The following is a 15,877-nucleotide window of genomic DNA, read 5'->3' as shown; positions in this document are numbered from 1 at the left end:
TGGCTTCAGCTCGAGCAGTTTTAGTAAATGAATATGACCTTACAGGAGAAACGTCTGTTTTTCATTGTTTCAAATATCGCTTCTCTCTAATCTACATAAATAGATAATAGAAAACAACTTCATTTATTTCTGTCTTTGACCGTTTCGAACCTCTGTTCTTTTGCGTGTATAGAGTTTGAGTATAGTAGTTTTTTTTTTCTCTCTCTCTTAAAAACCTGTTGTAGGTTACTCGCCTTATATTTATTTGTCCCAAATGCTTGCTATTAAAGAGAAGTAAACTGTGTCAGCAATGCTACCACACTCCCCCATTTCCACACTATAATTATGACGTAACAATTCCAATTTTTAAAGTAACAGTCAACTTGTACATATGTTAAAAGATTTTAATAAAATATTAAATGATTTGAATTCTTAAAATATTAACAGTATAGCTGTTCTTGCTTTATTTAACTGCATATTAGTAGTCTTTGGCGTTTATTTATCAAGAAGCCGAGAAGAATAGCCTAAGTTCACAAGATGAACAAAATGAGAAAATGACTACATGCTTATAATATTATTATAAATTATAAGATAACACCGATACAGATCTTTTATGCAAGTCATTAAAAACTATGATTTGTAGGGTAAAGACGTTTACTCTATTTTAATGGTAATTTTCGATTATTAATTTGTTTTGTTTATTTTTAAAAAGTGGCAGATTTTTATCATATCTCCAGATGTTATTGATCTTATACTAAAAAGAGATCCCCTGTTTAAAATTTTCGCCCAAATTATATTGTAAAATACGACGCAAAGAACAACAGATATCAATGATCCACTTCGTTGATACTGTTCATTCTTCTGCTAATGTATTGGTGGCAGAAAGACCAGTGGGTATTCGAAAAGTTTCACGAAATGTTTCCAAGACATTTTTCTTCACCAGATCGGCTTATACTGCGTTTCTTTACTCCCAGATGAATTTTTTTGGTGGGATTATTTCTACTTCGTCAATGGTAAAGGGATCATCAGAAAGAGCATCGATTGAAAGAATAAATGGCTGTTGTATACCGAAATCTATGAGCTCTTCTAAAGCTGATCTCGCCGGTCCTTTTATCCGTTTTAAAAAGCGAGAAATCTTCTTGTTTTTATGGAACGGTATCCACTTTCCTTATGCTCGAAGCAATACGTTATAAGACTTGAAGGATGACCTTTTCAAGCGATTTGTAACGTAACGCCTGCGTGATTATGACTGGACAAACAATAACATCGTTATCATGAATTCATTTGAAGATTTAAGAAATCCAATGCAAAGAGTTGGAGTACTCACCTACAATCAAAATAATTGATGATAATGAGCTTTGCTGACGTAGGAGATACGATCAATTATACTGTGAATTATTGCGAGAAAAAAGTTGAGCTACAGTATATGTACAAGGTTATTGGTAAGGAAAAACGTTAAAATGTTGGCTATAGGTTAGGCTTACCTAACCACTAGAGGAGATTCATCTGTCTAAAATCTATAGACTTTTTAGACAGATGAAAGAAACATTTTACACAAGAAAAGATTCGAAACCAATGCAGTGCAATTTTAGAGAAAATATCATGCCAGCACAAAAACTTTTTTTTTCCCTCACAGAACTCCAAATTTACATTTACAACAATGGTGGGTATTATTAAGTAAAGCCACCCTCTAAAAGTCCAGCTCAGTTGGTTCTACTCAATGACAGGCTCACCCCACCACTGAGCACAACCGCTCATATTTCAGGAAAAGGCATTCCCCAACAAAGCCCCTCATCGGGCCGTGCCGGAGAACACTCTCCCCGGAGACTCAAATTGCTCCCTCAAGGCAAAACCTTAAGAGAGCACTCAAACTCTCGAAACTCTGCGTCCATTTAGTCACCTCTTACAACACGCATAGATAGATTTGCGGTAGAGCTATTCTTATCCCGGTACTAACAACACAATAAATCTTCTTCTTCTACGCGTTATTCCCGCTTCCCATACAGAGTCCGCGTGTCACTTTTAGATGCGACTTCGTGTTAGTACTACTCCCAACCGACCCGTCGCCTGGTCTGCCGCTAGGGGGATATATTTTTGACTGTAGAGGCGTATGTTCACGGGGCCTGTTTGCGGGATGAAAAACGCCAGATAAACTGGCGGAAAAAACCCTACTGACCGCGCCCAAGACCGGCTAACTTGGCTATGCCTGAGGAAGATCCTCAAATTCCTCACGTCTACAACGGGAATCGAACCTGGGACACTCCTTCCCCAGGCATATGGTTGCGAAGCGCAAAGCCACTAGGCTAACCGCGCGGTTCTAACAACACAATAAATAAACAGGAAAAAAAGCTTGTTTCCCAACTCAAAAATTACCAAAGTTCAATTAATGTGAAATTATTCATATTTTTCATATATATATATATATAATAAAATGGTGTATTATCATATTCCTAAAATATTCTGTAAAACTTAAAATTATAGAAAATTTTTCAGTTATTTACAAAAAAAATAATAAATTATATACATTTTTTAATTTCTTTTTCTAATGTAAGCAAACAAAGTTTACGCATGAATTATCTTACGACTAGACACCATAATGCATAGCAATATACGCACTCCAAGACAAGTATGCTTTGTATTAGGGATGCTAAGGCAATTGTGAAGTCGACAGTCTCGTATGTACAAGTAACTAGTCCTGAAAATACTTCACGCGCAAACTTTTTGCTTAAACATGGATAAAGGATTCACCACGTGAGGTCCTTGAATGTTCTAGTTTTTTCCGCGCAGGTAATTTTACTAAAGGGGTTGCAGCGTGCATCGGGAGAAATGCATCCAACTCGCTAAACAAAGCATGCCCTTGGAAAGTTCTCTTCAACCAGTACACGAACCTCCCTACAGGAAACAATTTGGTAGCGAAATTACTCTCCGACCCTGAAGCCTACTAGCGTTACCATTTAGATTCGGTCCGGTTTGGTCTACTATCCTTTCAATCTACGATTAAAGAATGGAAGAGTAAAAATATAATAATCGGAACCGAAGACGAACCGTGGTTTAGGGGTTTAAATCATTCAATAGATAAAAGCGGTGCTGTCGCAATGGGCAAGGAAAATTGCCTCCCATCTAGTATTGCCTAAAAATATCTAATGAAGATAAAAGAAGGGAATATTTAGGTTTTGTTTCCATCCTCCCTTCTGCTCATGCATCTGGATGCATGCGCAGAGGATAGAATGAAACAACCAGCAAAAAATAAAAATATTACTCCATCAAATTGGTGCGCAGGGCATATTTCTCTAACATTACACAGTATTCACATGTAATTGAATTACAGCAAAGAAGAAAAGGCGTTTCTACATACCTGCCAGGAGTTATTTGTTGATACTAGAATCCCTCAAGGGAATAAAAGTTTGTCGAGTGGGGAACAGATGTTGGTGACATATTCTGTAATGTTTGTGACATGTCGAAAGGCATCGTATGTTTGCTTTATAATTTTTTTTTTCCTGTTTTAAACAAGAACACGATGAAATAAGCATTAAAAAAAACAGAAAACCTTTGTTTCTTATTTCTATTATGTAATATTAAATTTAAGCTCCGTTCAGAAACATCGTAATATAGTCGTTATAAGGACTATATTATTAACTGAGTAAATACGTCCCTTAAAGGGACGAAGCAAGAATGCTTTTCATCTTCCCCGTTTTCTGTAGAGGACAGTGTAGGGATAAGGTGTTATTGAGCTATTAAAGCTCTGATCATGGCAGGAGGGTAACAGCAATAGCCGAGCCTCAGTTAGAACTTCATCGGCTACAGCATTGCCATCCATTACCCTCCAAGTATTAATCACCGTCGACCTCCTAGTCAGAACTCACGTTTGTTTTATTTTAGTTAATAATATTAAGTTCTTAAAAGAACTGGGAGATGAACTGAGTCCTTGACTCTTTATCCCGTCATCTGAATGAAGAAAATCTGTGTGGATGGGGTGTTATTGAGCTAAAAGCTCTAGTCATGGCTGGGTAGCGGCAATAGCCGAGCCTCAGTTAAAACTTCATTGGCTACAGCATTGCCATTTGTTATCCTGGGAGTCCTAAAAAAGGATTTTTTTTCTCCGGCTATCTCTAGTTTGTTCAGTTCAGTTAATAGAATTGATATTTTATTTGATGTGAAATATAAAAAGAAAAGGTGTATCATATTTTACTAAATTATTTAATAATGTTTAAAACATTTTAAAATTATTTTTAAGTTTTAATGTTATTTAATTATATATTTTATATAAAATAAAATAAATTTAATCATGTGCAATCAATTTCTTCTATCCTATCCTAACTTTTTGAAGCGTTTCTTGTTAGAATACCGGTTCTATTTTGAAAATGTACAACTACTTTTCCAATCGTGTGCTTTAAAGCTAAAATGCAATCTCCCAAGATTAAAAGAAACTAGAATGCATTTATCTGTTATCCTGTTTATAATAGACGAATGAGGCCAAGGTCTGTTTTCTTCTTTTGTTAGCAAATTCGACAACAGAACGCTTTTTTGTTCACCTTTTAGAAGATAATTCTGAACATTATAATAAAGAATTATAGGTTTTTTTTTGTTTTGTTTTCCGAAGCGATTGCTTTCTAACGTATCTCTACTTAAGAATGAATGTAATAAGTTTAAATTCCCCAAATTTTTCGTTTCTCCCCAAATGACCAGAATAATTAATTTCCACTTCTGAAATAAAGCTTTCAGAGAAAGAAAGAAATAAGCAACTGTTTTCATTAAGGAATAAAATAAAGTGTTTCAATTATGAAAACGATTTTAGCAACATTAAGCTAATTTGCACGCAAGTTCTTTAAAGTTTACACATAGTTTAAATTGCAGCGTTGGAATTTGTTTAATTACAGAACATAATGCAATAAGAGGTGCTTTAAATCGTTTGTCAAAATGAGCAGATTGACGCTAGATGGCGCTATTCTTTGTTGGTTCATTGGAAAATCGAGATCACAAAGCAGCCTGGAAGTTGGTGAACGACTGGATAGCGGTTAGGAGAGAGAGGAGATGGAGAATGCACCCCTAAATTTTACTCTCAAGCTTTTCATTAATTTAAGGATATTCTTAATGTATATTTATACCAAGAGGTGGTTATGATTGTTCTAGTTCTAAAAGGGAAACGCAATGTGAATTATATTTGATACAGTTGGGTAATAAGGCCAATTTCTGTTACTTCTTTAAGGCTATTTGTTTATTAAGTTTTGATATTATTATTATTACGTGACACCTCCAGGAAGTCCAAGGACTCATCGTGGGAGGGCACACTACTCCACTTCGATAACAAATCTCATCCTCTCCACTACTACTTAATTCTCCGCCTACGACACTCCTACCATCATCACCAACAACAGTATTTTTGTCTGTAAATTGCAGGCAAAAATACTGTGTTCTGAAGACCCATTTGTCTGTAAGCGGGATGAAAAACCGGAGTTTCCGGGAGAAAAACCCTGCTACCACCGTATGAGATCGGCCGACTTACCTTCAACTGAAAAGTCCATATAAGGATTCCCCTCGTCACGACGAGAATCGAACCCAGGTCTTTTCCAATCGATGGGCGCAATGTTCCACTATTCTTCCAATTGCGCTGCTACGGATATCTCATATAACTGAAGCGTGAAGGTTAATATATTTTAAGCTAAATTTTTCTCCATGCCAATTAATGCCTTATAAGGCCTTCTTTAGTGCCCTTATTTGCCACAAACAATGCAGATGTCTGAATTCTCATAATATGAAGGACACCAAAGTGCGGATATCCAATACTAGACAGATACGCGTATGTAGGAACATGTAACCAATCTCATATGAAGATGGAAAGGTGTTTCTTTTGTAGTTTATGAAAACGCTTTGTTTCATTCATAATAGGTAGAGAAGAGAGAATTTATTGGTACTAAATTATAAGCTAATCTAGAAATAACACGTAAATGAAGCCAATTGTTTCTAGTCGAAACCTAGGAACAACTGAAGCCTTTTTTGCTGACACTAAAAATAATGATACACGCAATTAATAGCTACAGGAATGTTCTCTACTTAATTGAACTCGCACTGGAGGCACAGTTAATAGTTATATAGCCACGCAGTTTTATTTTACTGATTCACCGGGGAATTCATTAGGAAGCACCAACAGAATTAAATCCTTAGATTGTATGCGAAGAGTTCGTTTTTTTTTATAATGCGATTTAGCTCTTGAGAATTCTCAAATGACAAAATAAAATCCCTTTTCTGGTTTATTCGCGTTAGCTCTTAAAGTGTAAGTCCTGCTTAAAGAATTCATCAGACATTTAAGAGCCGTACTATTGCGGTTAACTAGCCTCTTTCAAGATAGGAATCCTGTACGAAGAGCTTTAACATTTTGCGTAGTTGAGACTGTTCTTTTTATTGGTTTATTATTGAAGGTTTATTAAATGTATAAAAGATTGGGCTGGCATGGGATTTAAGCCTTTGGTATGTTTTCTTCGTCGCAGATTTAATTACAATGTATTATTTTTTACTATCTCTTGAGATTACGTTCAATAGTTCTACGCTAGATAAAATAAAGAACAAATTTTAAAAAAACCACGTAGTTTTTAGGGGAAGAAAGCGACTTGAATTTACAAAATCAGTTATTGTTTAAGGGGAAAAAATTATAAGAAATCCTGACCTAAATAGTGCATGCGTTATTAATTTCACGTGCTTCTAACCAACCTCTAGTAACTGAGTCGCAGTTTGATGTTTTATGTATCAATATGATGGTTTCGCTTTCTGCAGCATTCGAACCCAATGACTGAAATCGATCAAAAGCCCCTTAGTTCACGGTTAAGTGAACACCTTTCTTAGTAGCAAATGCGTCAGAGAGGCGCTCTTGTGTAAAAATAAACCCCAATGTAGTTTGGGGAAAAAAAATTTTAGCGAGTAGAATGGGAAAAACCGGAGGAGGATTTTAGTATGGTTTGAATTGGAAATTGGTTTCTTGTATGCCGCTTTTTTTTTTTCCCCTCCACCACATGTCTTTCAAATTCTTGCTGAGTAAATTTTTTCCGGTTCTTTTCAAAAGAACTTGTCAGGAAGATATTTACGTTCAAGGCTAAATGTTCACAATTGTACTTTACAAAATATTTCAGAGATGTAAGACAAAAGAAAAATAAATAAACACATAAAGACATGTGATACATCTATTTTACTATCAGTTATATAACTAGGATGTTTGAATTGTCCATATATGAATTTTTACTGAATTTCTCGCATTTGTTTATGAACATCTATGTGAGAGGGCGCTTTTATCGTTTTCGAAAATTAAACACATTTTTTTTGGTGGGATAATTATTACAAACATTCTAACGTGCATATTTCTAGCTCGTAAGAAAAAAATCATTTAATAAAAACATATAAAAATTAAATTATATATAATAATAATAAAATCATAACTTATTACAAGCATATAATTTAAGATAATTCATTAATTTGCAATTATATTACATTATAAGTTAAACACCATACCAAAACGTACATTTCTTTAAGAGTTAATTGAAAACCTCACTCGTAGCATTATACAGAAAATTCCAGACGGAGATGCGGTGATTAATACCTTTGAAGGGTAATGGATGGCAATGCTGTAGCCAATCAAGTCCTAACTGAGGCTCGGTTATCGGTTATTGCTGTTACTCTCCTGCCATGATCAGAGCTTTAAGAGCTCAATATAGCTTATCCCTACACTGTCCTCTACAGATAACGGGGAAGATGAAAAGCATTCTTGCTTCGCCCCTTTAAGCCAGTCCTTATAAGGACTATAAGGTAGCGTTATACAGCTTTTTGTTCTGGGGTTGGAATTAGCATTAAATTTTTCTTATCACACAACACGTCCGTCAAGTTCAAGAACTCGTTACATCAGTTTAATTCCACCTCATCACCAAATGTATGTTTGTTTATTTAACTGCGTGTATTCTTAGATGTTTATCAACCAGCAAAAGTACAGCGAGTCTATGTCGCATGGTCTGACTGCACTGCGAACTCACTGACCTAATCTTTTTTTGCCTCAGTTATGTTTTACAGATTTTGTTCATGAATTTAAAATAAACTGTCACCATTAACAACTATAACTTGAAAATTTAATTGCAACACCAATCATGTATATAGGGATCCTGTTGTACATCCGAAACTCTTCTCTGCAGCTCACTAGTGTGCTGTGCTGCTATTTGGTTGATTTATTAGAATGTATGACACTTGTAACCCGCTGTGTATTGCCACAGGTTTGTCGTGACGATATTTTCTCATTGTTCAATCATTTCCGGTACATCTCCAGTAGAGAGGCAGTTAGTATGCCAGTCAGGGGCGCGCCAGGCGTCCGGGGCCTGTGTGCAAAACTTTAGTTGGTGCCCCTATCCCCTCCCCTCCAATAAAAAATCACTTTAAAAAAACGTTTATTTTTAGGTATTTCCTCCTCTTTGGCGCCTTTACTTTTAGGTATTTCCTCGCCTGATTATATCACATGTCTACTATCATACTGTGTTGGCCCATTATTGCACTAAATTGCTGATGTCAATGTTCCTATATTTATTTTATACTCATAGTATCTGTTTACCCACTTTGTATAGCCTGAAAATTAAAGGCTGAAGAATTACGATTATTCAGTAAATTTAGCGTGCATATGTCCGTATGATGGAACCTTGATGACCAAATCCATAATAACGAATACCTACGACGGTAGAGTTGGTTTCGATGTTTCTAGCCACGAAACCTTCAAAAACGTGATCACCGGTTCTCCTATGATTGGGCAACCAAGGCCATAAAGTTAACCTGGCTGATAATTGCATATACTTTGCTTCCCTAAATTTTCTATTTAGTTACAAGAAAACTCAAGCTTTTGGAAATTCTTGTAACAGATAAAGTGACTCGTCTTCATTTTAAAGGCACTTTTTAACATTTCTGCCTTCTCAGATGAGATTCGAATTCCCCACTGCCCTGAGATTCGATGTATATTGTCCAAAGCACGCATGTGCGATTTCTTTAAAGAGGGGTACACAGGAATTACAGCGAGCCGCCTTGTGTTTCTAACATTAGGAAGGTTAGCAAGGCCATTTCTACACAAACGGTTAGACTTTGGTGACTACTGCATGTCCTTGGCACGATTTGTCTAAGACGCACATCTCTGTAGGATGACTTCATTCTGGACAAGAGACTAGTGTAATCGCAGATTATCTCATTCAGTTAACTGGATAATGCTGTCTGATATAACAGATGATGCTGTCGCGCAGAATGCGCATACTTCACAAAAGGAGGTACCTCGAAATCTGTCAAATGATAAAAAACAGAGAAAAAAAAAAGGCCTGAATAGGTTTGTTGGTTTGAAAATTTTGTACAGTAGGAGGGGCCTCGTTTCTTAACGGTATGTGATGAATTATTTTCTTGCAGAAAGCAATCCAAAGTCTAAAGTAGAATCATGCAACTTCGTCAAAGAAATTCACAACGCTATCGAAAGTGTAGCTGAGATCTTATTGACAGTTTTCTTTGACAACATAACCTTTTTTTTCCCCCTTCAGTATTGTGTTAGTGAGTATGTGATTATTTTTCCTCCGGACACTCCGGTTTTCTCTCAAAAGCATAAAACCGACCTTAAACATTTGTGCTAGCAGTTGCGCGTTACTTCAAAATATTCGCTTGGTTAAATCGAAGTTTTGTCATTGACAACCTGGTTGAAGGCCAGTAATAATAATAATAAACCACAATTGCCATTTAGCCTTTATTGATCTTGTTTCAGGAACATAGACACACTAGCGAGTATATTATTATAAAATACTCGGCTCATTGAATGCATCAATAAATACATACACGTGCGCAGTCCAGTTTCGCTTTTCGACATGAGCGCTTCATAACAACGTTCAATCACATATGGCAGCGCCCACCAAGGTTACACTCATCGGTTTGAATTCATGGAAAGTATTCCACACTACGTGTAAACCGGATATGCCTTTCTGTAGCTAAGGATCGTTAGGATGTGGAAGTTCATCCTTAAGTAGCTTGTAAGGCGTAAGAATGTCAGAAAAAGCTACCCACGTTCAGCGGCAGCTTTCGAACTGTTCGAATCCAGTCATCACCTCGCGTTTGCGTTCAGAAGAAAATAATACTCAGTCTTCAGTTAAATATAACAGAATGTCTTTCAAATCAAAAATTAGAACTTATAAATAGATATCATTATTTAAATCGAATTATATATAAAAATAAATACGATACTCAAGGAAGATCTTTTTTGCGCCAAGTTCGTTCTTAAGCACAGTTGGCGAGTGGATAGCATGCCCGCTCTCCAACCAACATGTCGTGCGTTCGAATACCATCGTGGGCATTGATGCTTGTAAAAGTCTGCTCTGGATAAGCTTGTATATCTCCCTGAGCTTATAAGGCTTGTCTTTAATTGTGAGAGTCCAATTTTGAAAACGGCAGAGCTGACTGATTTCTCAAAAGGTGAGATATCCTTGGCGTTTAATCAGCGGAAAAATAACCCACATTGCTCGTCTAAGAGACAGAAATCAGTGTTTCCGTATACGCATGCAGTCCTCAACTGAGATTCATCAAAATTTGTCTGAGACTTTAGGAGACTGTGCCTTAGCATATCCAACAGTTGCCAGATGAGTGGCCAAAATTTGGGCATCCTGTGACCTCAACTCGTTCCCTAGATATCCTTCAGAATCCCGGCATGTACTGCATCGATGTTTTCAGGTGTGATCGCTGTGGAAAGGCTTCTTGAGCAGAGGGCATCTGTTGTCTCAGGATATGCAGAAGCTCTCGGCGAAGTGGATCCCCTAAATGTTTGAATGCCGATCAAAAGAGAGAACGTGTGCTGTCATCTTAAGGGATTTTGGGTCATTTTGAGAAATCAGGTGCCAATTTTTTGGCTCGTATTGTTGACTGTTGATGAAACATGGCTTCATCGCTGTGACCCAGAGACCAAACAAGACTCAATGGAGTGGAGACACAACTTCTCCACGGCCAAAGAAGTTCACAACCCAAAAGTCAGCAGGAAAGGTTCTTGCCATTGTCTTTTGGGATATGGACGGTGTATTCCTGGCCAAGTACCTTAAAAAAATAAATAATAAAAAAGTGAAACTGTTACAGCAGCTCTGGAGGTACTGAAGGGGGGGGGGGAAGCCGCTGGAAACTGAGCAGAAGCGTTTTGATTTAGTACTACGCATCTGCTCACACTGCTCATGAAACCCAACAGACAATACACAACTTGGATTTTCAATGTCTGTCTCATTCCACCTCATTCGCCAGACCTGGTCCCCATCTGAGTATTTCATATTCCCAAATTTAAAGAAACACTTGAAAGGAACAAAATTTACCACAGATGAAGTCATATCTGCAGCTGAGGACTGGTTTGCGCAAAAAGGGAAAGATTTTTTTTTCAGAGGATTGCAAATGATGCAGCAGGTTGTAACAAGTGTGTAACACTTCGTGGAGAATATGTAGAATAATATGCAAATTACATGATTCTACCTCAATTCCTTCATGGTGATTATCACAACTTTTCAGGACACCGTCGAGTGTGTGTGTGTTCTTTTTTAATGATACTCTGAAGGTATATTTCTTCATATATTCATTCCCCACTGCATTTCCGTATACAAAAACTAATAACACGAAAACATTGTTGGCAACTATCATAATAGCCTTCCTTAATAGTAGAACGATGTCTGCATTCATTGTAATTTATACCATATATAATCAAGCTAGCTCTTATCACACCTAGTCCAGCCTCTAACTATATACATTATGCATGCCGCAGCTAATACTCATTTTCCATTATGTCAGCAACATGCATAATACATTAGCGCTCTGGGATTGGTATTATGAGCGGCTTTAAATTAAAATAGATAGTAAGAGAATAGATTAGATTTTTCGGGTAACATAAATAAATGCTTTGATAAAAAAGGTTGGAGATATTTTTGATGAGAATTGTGCTAGAATTTTCTATACGTAACTATCTTTTTATGTGAAATGAGGCAACCTGTCCTTTTACACAAGATTAGCTGAAGCAGACGGCATTTTGTTGAAAGAGGTAAGCGCTTGGCACGTGTCACGCTTCACATCTTCGTTTGAAGCGTCACAGGTTTTACATGTCCAGTTAAGTAGGCTCAATTATAATTTAATTTATTTTCTCCCGCATTCATTTCACTTGAGACCGCAGATTAAAGTTTACTAGACGCAAACTTTACGCTTAAGTATGATTATAATAGAGAAAGAAATGTGTATATATTTTTTATTTTGTATTTAACAATTATGTTTTGGCAGTAGCATATTGAAAATATGCACATTTTATTAAAATAGTTTAACTTTGTAAAAAAAAAAAAAAAAAAAAAAACAGATTTTGACATACGTGCCTTGAGTGACATGCATAAAATATTTTACGAGTAAATCTAAACAACAACAACAAAAAGCTACAGTGATTTGTAAAATCTAAAACAATCCAGCTTCGTATAGCGATATACAGTATGGTGGCAAAAGTATTTGGACACTTTATGTGCCATGCAAATTTCGGACATGCCACATGCAAATATTCAGGGAGTGTCTGCGTAAGTCTGGTAATAAAAGGTAGGATGTGCTGCATGTTTTTCACTATACTATGCCACGTTCAGCTGAACTGGCAGACTTTTAACGTGGAATGGTTGCTGGATGTCACATCAGTGGTCTTTCTGTCCGTGACATTGATACCCGTTTCAGTATAGTTTAGGTTAACCAAATCCATCTTTGTTTAGACACCAGTACAAACGTCATTTGGACTGGTGTCTTTCACACCGTTCCTGGACGGACCGTAGATGATAGATGATTAGAAAAGGGTTCTGTGGAGCGACGAATCACGCTAACATGATGGGCGCGTTTGGATCTGGAGAATACTTTGGGAACGGTTTCAGCAGGACTGCATCATCCCAACTGTCAAGTTTGGCGGTGGCTCGGTAATGGTATGGGTGTGTGTGTGGGGGGGGGGTGTTTCAGTTGGTTGGGGGCTTGATCCATTAGTGGACGTGCCCAAAACCATGACGTCTGATGGCTACTGGACAACATCGTGCTTTCGACGATGCGAAGGTACTTCAGTAGTACGACAGTGCTACATACCATACTGCACTGCGTGTCCAAGGTGTTACAGCGGCCGTCATCGGCAATGAGGATTGCTTTGAGCGAGGAATAGCAGAATATTCCTGTTGCGACATATTAAAAATTGGTTGAACTAAAGGGTAGTTGCAGTTTCAGACCAAAGATGGTCCCACTCGGTACCAGAAATGTAATTAAAACGCATTTTTCTTGGCAACGACTAGATGTCCAAAAACTTCTGTTAACATAGTGTATATTATTTCAAATTCTACATGGGGAAAGTTTTCCCGCTGATCTCTGCAATATTTTTACAGCGATACAAATGCGTTTTAATGATCATAGGATATTCTGCACATCCTATCTTTAGATCAGAGTATTGTTTTCGTGCTATCATATTTTTCCTTTATTGTTTTTCCTCAAACACTGATTATTATTAAATAAAGAAGGGTTCGAGCTTGGCCCAGTTGCATATCATTAAGCAGCCCATCTTCCTCAAATCGACAAAACCTGATATGTATTTTTAGTCTTTGCGTGTCGCTTCTCTTGTTCTGGTAGCTGTATTTCGCGTGATAACTTCAACGCATGTCAACCATTTGAAGACGATGATAGAGAAAGTGACTAATCGAATCTGTATTCCAGTGAAACCAGTAATATACGAAGAACTTCTGTTCAGATGTATTTTTAGCTAACTGTAGTCGACATATGTGTTACTTTCTCTTTTCGAACCTGCCGAACACTTCCACGTGCGCGACAGGTATTCCTGTAGTGAGAGAAATAAAAACACGAGGTCCAAAGATTCAGATAAATTTTGAGAGACAGGGGAAGAGGTAATGGACTATACTGAAAGAAACCTGGTGGAAACATCCCCCCCCTTTTTTTTTATTCCCAGGGGAATTTTATTTATAAAGAGATAAAACTATCTTTGTTTGAAACTCCAAGACGGTTTGAGTTCTGTCTTGGACTTGAACCTTTTTTCTGAGCTTTTCAGTTGACAAGTTTATACTGTCTCATAACGGAAGTAGGAGGCCTTTTCCTGCCCCCAAAACACATCGAGGATACGCTTAATAAATGGACATATCCTGGCTTTATGTTAGTTGCTTCGGTCATACTATATTTACAGATATTTATGTTAGCACACTGGTTATCCATACAAAAAAAAAAAAAAAAGCGATGAAAATAAACTCCATATTTTTAACAAGGAGTTTGAAATGACGCTGTTTATTTTGAAGAATCGTAGAGGGAAAACCTAAAATCCCATCAAATTATTTAGTTCCGCTACAAGTGACCCAGCTACGATTTCTTCCCTTGCAATCATTTCAGTAAGGATTCAAAGTACTAATACTTTCGTGGGCGTAATGAAGCCGTTATCTTCCCTTGTACACACACTGCAAGGTCACTGCCTGATCAGAGAAAGCTATCGTCGCCTAGTTTGGGGAGAGAGAGGATCATAGAAAGCCAGAATTGGTAGCCTTTCTGCAAAATACACTTCACGATTAGTAATTTAACTACAAAACCTTAAAAAAAAAAAAAAAAAACATAGATGCAACTTACAGCATATAACATGCAGTTCAAGTTTCGTACATTTTCGATTCCTTTGTTAACAAATAGTACAAAGTTGAAAACAAACTAATCTCTAGCGATCCGCTAATAGATTAATGCTTAGGACATTTTGACGATGAAATGCGGACCTTCTGATTGCTACGATATGATCACATTAGTCTTAAATGAACTAAGCTCTTTTTTTTTTTTAAGCTTGTAGGAAACGACAAAGTGCTGCATCTCAGTTCTTTATGATTTATCCATAACCCAATTTGGGCTAACGATTTTCTATAAGATTAAGCTGGATGAATTGCTAAACCAGGGCATCTTGTTCACGTTATTCTGATGACGAACTTTATCATCTTTGAGCTTAAAACCCCTTGTGTAAAACATCAGTACTTGATTGTGAGTATCATCCTTAGTAAAATATCAACATAAACCGTCACAACCAATTGCTGAATGTAGTCCCTGTTAAGGATGTCTAAATGATCTGTGTTTATTACGCCAACGTATAGGAAAAGATCAATCGAAGATTTTTTTTTTTCATAGAGGATATTCTGTCATGCAAATTCGATTATTGACGTACCCACGGTGGCAGCACTACTACTGTGGCTACGTATTCTTGTGCCAAAGGCATCATTGCCTTCCTTCTAAATGAAAAAAAAAAAAAAAAATCAAAAATAGAAGTTTACTGAAAGTTTTTGCATGTTTTTTCTTGAAGCGTCGCCGTCTATTCTCTGTTCTCCACCACTACAGGTAGAAAGATATGGAGTTCTTATCCCCCCCGCCTTTCCCCCAGTTGTGCACGTTTTGTGATGAACACCGACTTTGCGAATTTATTCAGTTCACGAACTACTCTTTTCAATCTCGATAACGTGCGCGTTTGTTAAACGTATGCCAAAGCAGTGTTACAATGGATACGGTATCTAGTCTTTTTTGAACAATAGATGCAGCAGCTGTTGATGCTCATGCGCAGTAGGTGTTGTTGAAAACATTATTTCAGCAGGAACGCAAAAGGAAGATTTTAAGTAAATGGGGGAGGGGGGGAAGAGGATCAACATTTCAGCATAGAGTATAATAATTGTATAAGTTTTTCTTTATGCTAATTTAAGTCCGTGTTTTTTTATTTCACTTTTTAATCAAAAGACCGTGAGAATCATTTCATGGTTCTAGACGTATAATAAAAGTAGATATTACTATTTAATTTCTTTAAATCCCGTAATCTGATTAGCTTTCTCGGGTTGGTGCGATGTACTTTTCCAGAATATTATGATAAACAAGA

This window comes from Typopeltis vanoorti, chromosome 5 (assembly GCF_054136105.1).
Source record: "Typopeltis vanoorti isolate ZY-2024b chromosome 5, IOZ_Tvanoo_1.0, whole genome shotgun sequence".
In the NCBI taxonomy this organism is placed as follows: domain Eukaryota; kingdom Metazoa; phylum Arthropoda; class Arachnida; order Uropygi; family Thelyphonidae; genus Typopeltis; species Typopeltis vanoorti.
The sequence above is the reverse complement of the archived record's forward strand: the minus strand, read 5'-3'. Positions refer to the sequence as shown.